The sequence below is a fragment of the Musca autumnalis genome, unplaced genomic scaffold (genome assembly GCF_047663935.1).
Source record: "Musca autumnalis isolate F117 unplaced genomic scaffold, ASM4766393v1 scaffold_4, whole genome shotgun sequence".
NCBI classification, from domain to species: Eukaryota; Metazoa; Arthropoda; class Insecta; order Diptera; family Muscidae; genus Musca; species Musca autumnalis.
In genome coordinates, this window is record NW_027411977.1 from 142,223,156 (window position 1) to 142,235,166 (window position 12,011).

At 32.9% G+C, this 12,011-nt stretch overlaps 2 protein-coding genes across 2 annotated transcripts in view; one reads left to right on the plus strand and one right to left on the minus strand.

Annotated features, from left to right (window-relative positions):
* Positions 1-12,011, minus strand: part of LOC141400649 (phospholipid scramblase 1-like) — a 78,464-nt gene that overhangs the window by 64,745 nt on the left and 1,708 nt on the right. The window lies entirely within an intron of this gene.
* LOC141400653 (spliceosome-associated protein CWC27 homolog) overlaps positions 2,508-12,011 on the plus strand; it is a 29,670-nt gene continuing 20,166 nt past the window's right edge. The window contains exon 1 of the mRNA XM_073980004.1: positions 2,508-2,874. The gene's annotated coding sequence lies outside the window, so the exon portion shown is untranslated. The remainder of the gene's footprint in view (positions 2,875-12,011) is intronic.

Here is a 12,011-nt window from a genome sequence, read left to right on the forward strand (position 1 = left end):
ATAATGTTGGACTTTTTGTAAATATCTGTTGATTTACCTGTTAATGACAACATCAAGCCAATAAATCCAGAAATCGGTTAGAAATAACAAAAGCTACGGGCAAAAAGGATAGGTACCTGGTTTTTGTGGTGTCAACTAAATAATTGCAAAATGAATGAGTGTGCAATAAAATCGTGGGATTTTCCACGCGATTTTTTCCAATTAAGGATTTTTATGATTTTTATGGTATGTGGACATGTAGATCCATAATTTTTGATCATAAATTATTTTTTGTGTGTGTAACATAGACATTATAATCAGAAAAAGAGAAAGTCAGGTAAACGGTTTCGAAAATATGCTACATTTGGTCCATTTCAATAATAATAATGGTAAATCCGAAAGAGAATTCCTTAAAGTCACCTCTCGTAACCTAAGAAGTGTATGCAACATCATATACCGCACCGAGAAAGAAGCCAGGCTCAAACTGAAGGCGTTACATGGCAGGCCCAAAATAGTAACCCCACGAATCGACAGGAGAATGATTAAAGAAATTGACGAAAGAGCCCAAAGCAGCACCAGAAAATTGCTTTATTTATTGCTTTATTATTTTTAGTACGTGTGTCACATATAAGAGCCAGAAAAGTGCTGCATAATAACAAGCACTCATCACGAGTGACTAGGTAAAAACCATTGCCCTCCCACAGCAAAATATATAGAAACTATTCAGACTTGTTTCAGACAACTTTTAACGCCATCTTTAGTATCGGCATTACGTTATATAGACTAAAATTATGCTGTATTATCACGATGGGTCTCAAAAAGTGTTGCGAAAACCCCTTACAGCCATGGGAAACCAGAATTTAATGCATACCGTAAAGTTCGGAAAACTGTCATTTATGGTATGGGGTTGTATACTAAGCAGTGACGTTGGTAACATCCAGATTTTGGAGGAAATAATGAAAGAGGAAGTTTATTTAGATGTTTCAAAACATGATTTGACCAAAAGCGTCAAGAAATTTGGGCCTGTTGGCCCAGAAAATTCAAACAAATTGCAATATAAGTACTACCAAGACAACGCCCCTAAGCATAAATCTAATTTATGTAGGACTTGGTTGTTATACAACTGTACCAAAGTCATTTACATCCCGCTCCAATGTCTAGACATTAACCCCATCGACAATTCATGGGTACACCTGAAGCAAAAAGCCTGGAATAGGCCGCCCACTGACCTGGGGGACTAAATAAAATGCAATAAAGAAGAATGGCAAAAAAAATACCATTGGAATATGACATTCCGAAACTTCTTTATTAAATTCAGATACGTTTACAAGCTGTTTTTGATGCTAAAGGTGGGCATACGAAATATTAGAGCCAACTTTTTGAAAAATACCGTAAAAGACTGAAAAGTTGTGAATTTTGCAATTCTTTTGTTGACAGTGCAAATAATAAGCTGTTCTCATTTTTGTTAATTTTAAGAAAATGTTTAGTGAAATTTATCTAACATTGTTCCACAACATCCCATACGGGACAAGGGAGACTTCTCTCATATCAATGAGTGCACCCCGATTCATATTAGCTCAATGATATGGGACCTACTGTTTATCGCCGAGTCCGAACGGCGTGTCTAAAGACACCACTTGTAGAGAAGTTTTACAAGGCTGAAATACTCAGGAAATGTCGCCACCATTACTGAGGGGTATTTTGCCACCGTTGAAAAATGTTTGATGTTGCCTGGCCGGGGAATCGAACCACCGACCTTCTGTGTGCAAGGCGGGCGTGCATACCATTGCACCACGGTGGCACCCAAGTGAAATTTATCTACTTTTTATTTTATTATATTAATAAATGTGGGGCCACCGTGGTGCAATGGTTAGCACGTCCGCCTTGCACTCAGAAGGTCTGCGGTTCGAATCCCAGGCCAAGCAACATCAAATTTTCAACGGTGGCAAAATTCCCCCTCAGTAATGCTGGCGACATTTCCTGAGTATTTGGGCCATGAAAAACTTCTCAACAAGTGGTGTCGTAAGACACGCCGTTCGGACTCGGCAATAAAAAGTAGGTCCCATATCATTGAGCCAATATGAATCGGCGTGCACTCATTGATATGAGAGAAGTCTCCCTTGTCCCATCTGGGATGTTTGTGGAACAATTATTATTATTATTAATAAACATCTGTAAGAATTATACTGTTAACAAAAATATTAAAAATGATATTTATTTATACCAATAAAATGATGTTTTATTTTAAATTTTGTAATAATATTGGTTTTGCAATAATTAAGTTGACTAACTGTACATATATGTATTTACAAGCGAATGCAGCGTTATTAATTACATATACAACGACAAACATTTCAGAAACAATCATAGGTTCCAAGTTTTAGGACTGAGGCATCTGATGATTTTTACATATTTTTTTGGGTATCACCCTTAGAAGTATCACGTCATTACAACAATTAATCAAATAATAGATTACATCCGAAATTTGCTAAGGGAAATAAAATTGCATAATATCAAAATAATCCAACGATCTAATTTTTTTCTTAATTAATGTAATCGGGTTTCATCGGTTGGTGGTGACTTTGCAGATATTGCCGCGATAGGAAATAGTTGCATATTGAAGTGGTTTGCATGAATGCAAACCATTGTGTGATTAGGAATTAAAATATTTAACATAGAAAACAAATAAATACTTCACGGTAGTCCCTACTTGGTGATAACGGTAGATTTTATCTATTTTGGTTGGTTGTACATATACAAGTGTTAAGACATTTTACTTCCTCAACAAAACGTTGCAAATCATTCAACGAAATGAAGATAAATCAGTCAAGGCATTAGACTTTATTGGGGCGATCGCAGTGGTTGGTCATTCGGTGATATCAATAATTAAAATTTGTAAGTATGACGAATGCTAGTAGAACAACCGATTAATTAAAGCACAACAAGACAATTTGTTAACCCTAACATAATGATTAATATTAGAATATGGATGAATGCGAATGGGACCAAGGTAGTCATTAAGTTTTTAGAAACGACAAGCCTCGTACTAACAGAGGTCCAAACTTTTTAATTTATAAATGGGACTCCTGAGTGAAATCGTACACTTTTGCAAAAAGTGGTTTTTGATTTCCTTTATTATTTAGCTGTGTTGAAGCTGCTCCTCAGCAAAACATTTCAGTACATTTTTAGATTTTTTGACTAAAGGTTTAAGAGAAATAAAAAAAGTCGAATTCTGTAAAAACTATGTACATATATGCAAAGAAATACTCATAACTTCTTTCATATTGGTCTAAATAGAAAAAAATCGTTCTTTGTCATTTTTGGTTTTTATTAGCTATCTAATTAAAAGAAATGCACTGTGTGCCTAGATGAAATTTATCAATGTTTGTACTCTTAGGTTTTTTTAATTTTTTGTATTAAACACTATTAATTACAAAAAGTGTAGGTCCTATTTCTTAGTGGGATTCGAATAATTGCTGTTTTTTCTTATTATTATTATTTTTTTTTTTTTTTTTTTTTGAAATTTGTCCGTACAATTTTTATATTATACCAGTGTGAAGCATTTTTTATTTTACCAAAAAAAATTAAAAAATATAATTTTTTAACATTTATTTGAAAATGTTGCTTATTTCCTCTTGTGATTTATTTCTTGTAGTATTAAAAACTGGACTCCCTAACAAATACTTAATACAATAAATAATAAATCATTTTAATTTTAACTTAAACTACTTTTATCACAGAACAGTTCTTACATTATCACAATTGAATACATTATGGCAACTGATTTTTAAAATTTTATTATTTTACAAGCATTACTGGGTATTACGGAATGAAGTTTTCATTTCATTTATTTCACATGTAATTTGAGGCGATGGGGCCCATAAATAAAAAATTACACTATAATATGGCCTGTTCCAGTACTGCAAGAATCTACTATTTTTAACTATTTTTCCAGATAACATAAAGGAAAAAATGTTATCGTAGTAAAAACTAGTAGCTTCTTGCAGGTTCTGGAACAGAGCATATATGTACGCATTAAGCTAAACCTTAAACAGGAAAAACTACTCCATCAATTTACTTCACCCTAAATGCGCACGACAACTTACAAAGGAGTTCTGAAACAGGCATTTCCAGTAATGAGAAACATTTGCGGGTGTCCGGAGTGGAAATTTCATCATGATTTTTTTTAAACCTTTATACACTTCGAGTAGTCAAAACCTAATTTTTTTCAGAAGAAATGCTGATATTCTGTAGAGGCAGCCATATTACACAGTGGTAAATATTCTCTAAAATGTATGGAAATGACTAATGCGTTAAATATATGACTCTAGAAGACAGCACTCTTTCAAAAATAAACTTTTTGAAAGAAATAAGCTAGCTTTGTTAGGCATTACACATGCTTATTTAAAGAATCATTGCCAAAGCAGGATATACAGGTGCATCCTTAATAAGGAGGGATATACTTTTACAGAATATTATTGAAAGTCCTTCGTTTTCAATATAGAGTGATTATGCATCGATATTCTAATACAATCTTTCTGTTTTCCCAAGTTTTAAAGGGGGTTCTATTCAAATGAGCCAATTTTTTTACTTCAATTTTTGACTTTTTGTTTTCGTTGTATAATTCTTAAATAAATTGGATTTGAATGCAAATGAATTATTTAGTTTACTCCAAACAAATGAAGCAATATATAATAAAACTGAAACGCTTGATATCTTGTATAATTCGGGAAAAATGGAGCTTGAAAAAAATTTGTAGGGGGTTCTATTCAAGTTATCGTTATTGAAAACTTAGTCAAGCCACCCTTGTGTTACTTCATGCGGCTGTTAGAACAGAGCTATCTCTATTCTCATTGAAAAAGGTTTAATTCAGATTAACAGTAGGTATAATCACAGACCACTGCAATATTAGCAATGTCTTATAAATGGGGTAGAACCGAAGGCGCCGACTACTGCAGATTTTGCTTACGAGCTACTACGAATCACGGGTGAACACACGATTTAATCCCTCTAAGCCTTCTGTGAATCTGAACCAAAAAGTCTTCTTTTTTTGCTAAGGGCCTGAAATGGCTGCAACGAGAAGAATTTGAAGTATCACACTAAACAATTAACCTCTATTTTCAATTATATTCCCCTAAATACTTCTCCTTCCGCCACAATACCGCTTTCTAGTTATCTACTTTCAGCACCCCAGGGATGAACAGAATGGACCATAGGGTCTCCGAGTGGAGTGACCGTCGATTACGTCGACGGTTACGCGTCCTTTAACCTAACCTAACTTACACCCAACAATTTTTTCCTTATCATATCACATTTTTCATGAGTTCTTTTGTACTGTTAAAACCAGTATCCAATACATTATATAGCGAATGATTTGCGAATTCTGATGATTTCTTTACTTTTCTTGCTACCTCCTTTAAAAATAGCAATTTGTTGTTGCCTAACGCAGCATTTCTTACGAACTAGGTTTGAGGTCTGACTCCCATTATATTTCAAAATTCGTTTACACCAACAACAACATAATTAATTACCGCATCATCTTTTGTTTGAATAAATGAAAAAATTACCTAAATATTGTTTCTTCTTTAAGTTCCTTTAATAATACTATGCAAAACTGAAAATGCAAACAACTTCTAGTATGAATTTTTAATGAACATATTGAGACTACAAAAACCCTACTTGGATTTTGTCCTGTCAGATCCAGTTCGGATTATATGGCCTCATCTAAATCGGACTAAAACTACATATTTTTGCATTTATCTGGTCTATATCTCCGAAACGAATAGGAATTTGGCATTGCTGTCTTTGGCAATATTGTAGCGCTAAACTAGTATTGAACATAACACATAAAAAACTCCAGCTAGGGCATCACAACCGATAATATATAGAAAAATTTACATAATTTCTGACATTCTGGTCAGTATTAGCTAAACTATTGGGAGTTGAAATTTTTCAGAACATTCTGAAACTCTACAATGCTATTGTTTCAGTGGTATTTTATAGCCGCGTAGGAATTCAGTACATTTACTAATTGAAAAGTTATTAAAATTTCTTTTGGTTTTATAACAACTACAAAAAAACATATGAAATTCGTGTAAAATAAACAATGGATAAGGTTGTTAAAAAGTTACAGCATTTGTAGTTTGAATCCAGAAGTGATCGAAAGCGGCGATTACTTGCAAATTTTCTTTAAATTTTTAAGTTCGATTGGCTTTTGATTTAAATTTTTTTATTTCAAAGCCAAGCCATATGGCCATATGTGGCTAGTATAAAACAATCAATAAATAGTTTGAAAATTTTAAATAACTTATAATAATATGGATAAAAATATTAAATTGAATACAAACTACATTTTTAAATTCCAACAATTTAAATACAGTTTAACGTATGAATAACTAAAAATTGAAGTTACAACTACTCTAACTGTAAATTTCATTATAAAAATGTTACTAATAAATAAATTCATTTGCATTGTGTAAAATTCATTTAAAATTGTGTAAAATTCAACTACTCACAAATATAAAAAAAGTAATTAAAGGATATTTTGGGAGAAAACTTTAATATATTTAGAGATAATGACTCCTATTAAAACTCATAAACTTTCCTTTAATATCGACATATAAAATATTTCACAAACAAGAAACACAAAATTGCTTGGTAAAGTCTTGTAAAACAAGGTTGTACAGCATGGACAAGATCAAGAATAATTATATAGCACACAATAAATTTCACTCAAGTGAGTGCATGTGTTGGAGAAGATTTTGACGTTATGAGAGTTGAGATGAATTAAATGCTTTTAAACAAAGGTGGAGGGAGATATATATCCCAGCAACTCTTATGTGGAAAGAACGCTCCAAAATTGGAGATAATTTCGGAAAAACTAGTTGCAGACTTCTTATAGAATTAGAAAACATAAACAATCTAACCAGAAAAAGAGGACATTGAAGTCTAATAGTTTTGTGGAAATGCATCATATTGCGTATGTCAATAAAGTGACACAAACTGCATCCAAGAAAATTGATAACGTAAGTTGTAACACGTTGGCGAATATGTAAGTAATCTATGTACCTAATTACCCTATTGAAAACTAATTCTACTTTTTCATATAAATAACATTTGTGCCTGAATAAATTTCTACACAATTTGTACGATAATTTTGAACTGAATTTAAAGTAGTGTATTTACCTCATAGCAATACTGCATGAATGGAAGAAGCGATTTCAGATATAATTGTAAAGTACCTTTATTTGATTTCAATAACAACGAGTTTGGCATGTCGTCTATTGGAATATTTAGAAATGTTTGTAATAGACTACATTTTATCAGATGTGCATAACTCATTGACGACGCATTCAAATTCGAATATGAGCCAAATCGGACCACTCCTTCAGGTACCTCGTACCGGATTGACCCGAAACCATAGTGTTTCGTCCAGAGACTTCATCGCAGCATTAAACCTATGCTTCAACGTCGGTTTCTATGCTGTTACAACAACAAAAACAAAATTTCAAAAGTTTTCACTTAAATGATACGCTCGATAACTCTCGAAGGCAGTGATCGATTTGGTCTATACTTTGCACATCGTAATATTTCTACGAGGCATAGAGTCAGGAGCTCAATTCTGTTTCTATGAAAATGTTAAATGAAAACTTTTATAAAGGAAAAAACTGTCAAATGAAAAAATAATAAAGGAAATATTTTTCATTTCAGATGTTTATAGAACAAGAATCCAGTAGTGGGATTCTGTAACTCATTTTTGCTGTTATCGAAAATTGTCGGTATAATTAAAATGCTTATAATTTCGATAATTAACGAAAATTTTCGGTAAGTTAACGATGAATAAAAAGTAGTCGCTAGCCTCTACCGACAAAAACGGTGATGCCAACTTTTCTTTATGTTTTTAGTCATAATTTTGCGATTTAATTTTACCGATTTTTGTCGGTTACAGAATCCCACTACAGGTCTATATCGGCCCATCCCTTCGGATATTTTATATTATTATTTATTAGCATATTCCATCAGGAACATAAACTATTCACATAGAATCTCCATCTTACTCTATCCGATGCAATGTATCTTAACTCATTGAATGTTTTTCCGGTTTCATTGAAAATGGTTCTTCGCCAAGTGGTTTTTGGCCGTCCTTTGCTGCGATTACCCTGGGGGTTCCAGCTCAGTGTTTCATGGCAGATATCATCAAAAGGCTTACGGAGTGTATGACCGATCCAGTTGTATTTGCGTCGTTTTATTTGTATGTTAATATCTTCTTGCTGAGCCAGTTGTAGGAGGTCTTCATTTGAGATAGTCCTTGCCCACCATATTTTTAAAATGTTGCGAAGACATCTATTAGTGAAAACTTGCAGTTTATTTTTAATTCTTTCGTTTACTAGCCAGGTTTCAGATCCATACAGTAGTACTGACTTGACGCAGGCATTATAAAGGTGCAGTTTCGTTTTTGGAGAATATGCACCAGAGTTCCAAATATTTTTTAGGCTGCAGTATGCACCTCTGGATTTTTGAATGCGGATGTCGACATCATCATTTGCTCCGCCGCTAGGGTTGATATTGCTACCTAGATAGCAGAAGTTATTGACATTTTCAATTAGTTTCCCGTTCAGAAATAATGAAGGGTTTTGGTTTGATTTAATAAGCATACTCTTCGTTTTTTCAGCATTTATGTACAGGCCGAATTTTGCTGCTTGCTCGGAAAGTTGATTAATTTTAGTTTGCATATTTTCTCTGCTTGTCGCAAGTAGCACGATGTCGTCTGCATATTCCAAATCTTCGAGGTTATGATGTAGCCTCCAGGGGATGCCTTTGTTTTGATTGGATGAATATGACAATATTTCGTCAAGAGTTGTTATGAAAAGGAGAGGAGAAAGCAGACATCCCTGTTTAACTCCGCTGATGGTTTTGAATGCTTCGCTTATTTTACCATTGTGAAAAACTCTCATGGTTGAGTTGGTATATTGAGCTTTTATCAAGTTTATTATTTTGGTAGGGACACTTTTGTTCTCAAGTGCCTCCCAGATTTTATTTCTATTTAAAGCGTCGAAGGCTTTTTCAAAATCGACGAAGGTTAAATACAATGGCGTGTTGAACTCGTTGCACTGCTCGATTATTAATCGTAGACTATTTATTTGGTCCACACAGGAACGGTTAGGCCTGAACCCTGCTTGTTCTTTGCGAAGACATTTATCTAGTGGATCAAGTATGCGGGTGAGTATAATTCTATTAAAGATTTTGCATATCGTTGGTGTTAAAGCTATTCCTCTCCAGTTGCTGCAAAGTTTAAGGTCCCCTTTCTTAGGTATTTTAATAATAAGACTTTCATTCCATTCCGATGGAATAATTTCTGTTTCCCAGATTTTTGTTATTAGAGGCTTAAGTGTTTCGGCGAAATATTGAGGGTCGCATTTGTAGAATTCTGCAGGCAGATTGTCGATACCTGCTGCTTTACCATTTTTTAATTGCGCTATTGCCGCTTTTATTTCGTTAATTGAGGGGATATCTGAATTTATATGTTCCGCAGGGCGGTTGTTGGTGTGGTGTTGACCTCTGTCGTTATTTGACTCGGTAGCTGGTTCAGTAGTGCGATTTAGAATATTCTCAAAGTGTTCTTTCCATCTTTTGAGTTGTGCGTCTGTGCCTGTGAGAATGGTTCCGTTTTTGTCTTTAACCGGTATATTTGAACATTGCTTATTCCCCGAAAGTTTTCTCGTAATGTTAAAAACTGTTTTCAAGTCTCCACGACTTGCTGCTGCCTCGGCTTCGGCAGCCATACCATTTATAAAACTTCGCTTATCGTTTCTGGCTTGTTTCTTCACTTTTTTTACAAGTTCGGATACCTCCCACACAAATATTTGTTGCTTTTGTAGAGAAACTAATGGCTAATGGAACTACTACCAAACTTCTGGTTTTTAAAATATTTGATTAATTTTTATTTATTTATTTATTTATTTACAGTAGAACTTCGATAACTCGTACCTCGATAATTCGTAATCTTCGATAATTCGTAACATACTGCCGGTCCCTTGAAAAAATCGCGATATTTCGTAAAAATTACACGCATTTTGGTCCCCTCGATAATTCGTAATTTTTTCACCTCAAAACATTTTCAAATTTCATAAAAATTCTTGCGAAATTACACGATCACTGAGCGTTGTCAACGGCTTTTACCGTTGGGTAAACATAATCAAATCGTGTATTCAAAATTGCTCCCGAGCTTGCGGTTTTGTTAAGGATTTGATCTACAATTTATGCGATGAATCGATTGTAAATATCAATAACGAGTTTCAACGTATTCCTATTAATTCCGAAAATGTCGTTACCTTTGAAAAATACGTAAATGTGGATAATGACGTTGGTGTTATTGGAAATTTAGGAGATGACGATATTTTGGAACAAATTTCAGGGAAAAATGAAGAAAGTGATGGTGACAATCACGAAGAAGTTGTGACACATAAAGATGAAAAATCATCAATTCAATAACTACTCTCTTTTTTATCAAGTCATGACGAATCATTATTTAACTATTTAGTACATATAGAAAACTCAGTAGATAAAATACGAGAAAATATCCTTAAACAACCTCATATCACAGACTTTTTTCATGTTTAATTTCATTTATTTTAGTTTTCAAATCAAGTGTACTTATTTAAGCTGTATGAATAACAGTTTTTGTTTTTTTTTTCTCAGAATTTTCATATAACCTCGATAATTCGTATTTTTTTATTTTAACCTCGTTAATTCGTAATCTCGATAAATCGTAATCTTCGATAATTCGTAAAAATTGGCTGGTCCCTTGAATTACGAATTATCGAAGTTCTACTGTATTTATTTATTTATTTATTTATTTAATTATTTATTTATTTACTTATTTATTTATTTACAATTATACTTATAGTAAATATAAGGATAATTACAAAAGTGATAAAACCATTAGCTATAAAGGTCGTCAGCTTATACATTATTAATACAAATGATTCGGGTAAAGTGATTCACTTTTGTTTTCAATCAAACAAAGTTTGTCTACAGTAACAGGAGTTGTGGTAGTATTTCGAACGAATCGTCTTAGAGAAACTGGCCATAAAACTAATCCCAATGTAAAATAGTTCATTTTACAGATAATAACAAAATTTGACATAATAAATTATCCTAACTCACATTAAATGCAAATATTGCTGGTAATATTACGGCACTTTAAGTTTCATTTCATTATTTTGTTACAGTAATCTAGTCGAGTTTGCATCTAAAACCGACCGGCTATTGTTACTAGCCGCCAAAAGCAGGGTTTATATAAGAGATATTTCTAAATTCTCATATTCCTGTGTAACGCAATAGGGTCATACTATGAAGTAATAACTAACAACACCAACTAAAGAAACGCGGATCTCACTATGCTACCAACATAATTAAAAAATAAAAAAAGAGAGTGACAACTACTCATAAACCACAGCAACATGACTACAAAATTATTGGATTTTTTAAAGATTTTTAAGTTCGATTGGTTTTGTTCAATTAATTGAAACTACAATTACGGTATGGGAGATATGTATATCATCACCATAAATGCAAAAAATCGTAACTAACAAAATAATAATTTTGCAGGAAAAGCAATAACGTTATAAAATGAAAAAATCGAATTTTTGGGAAATTAATCTTATGAAGGCGAGTATATGGAATATTATCAATCATATACGAAACCAAAACCTCGGAAACGTTTGGTTTTGGGATTCGTCATTACAACAAAATCTGCGTGTTATTCCATTTTCCAATGCCTTTCCTTGAATGAGGATCGTTGTTTTTAACGTAGATGCTTGAAATTTTGCAATAGCATGTATTTTAGTCTTATGTATTAGATTCAATCAAAAAAGTATTTATTTATTTATTACATTAACTAGTAGTAAATACAAAGTTAATAAAAGAAGGTAGCATTGGCTACTAAGGCCATCAGCTAGCGCTTTTATAATAATACTAATTACAAATTAGAGAATAATTTTGTTATATAATGAAGCGAGAATTTGTTATAA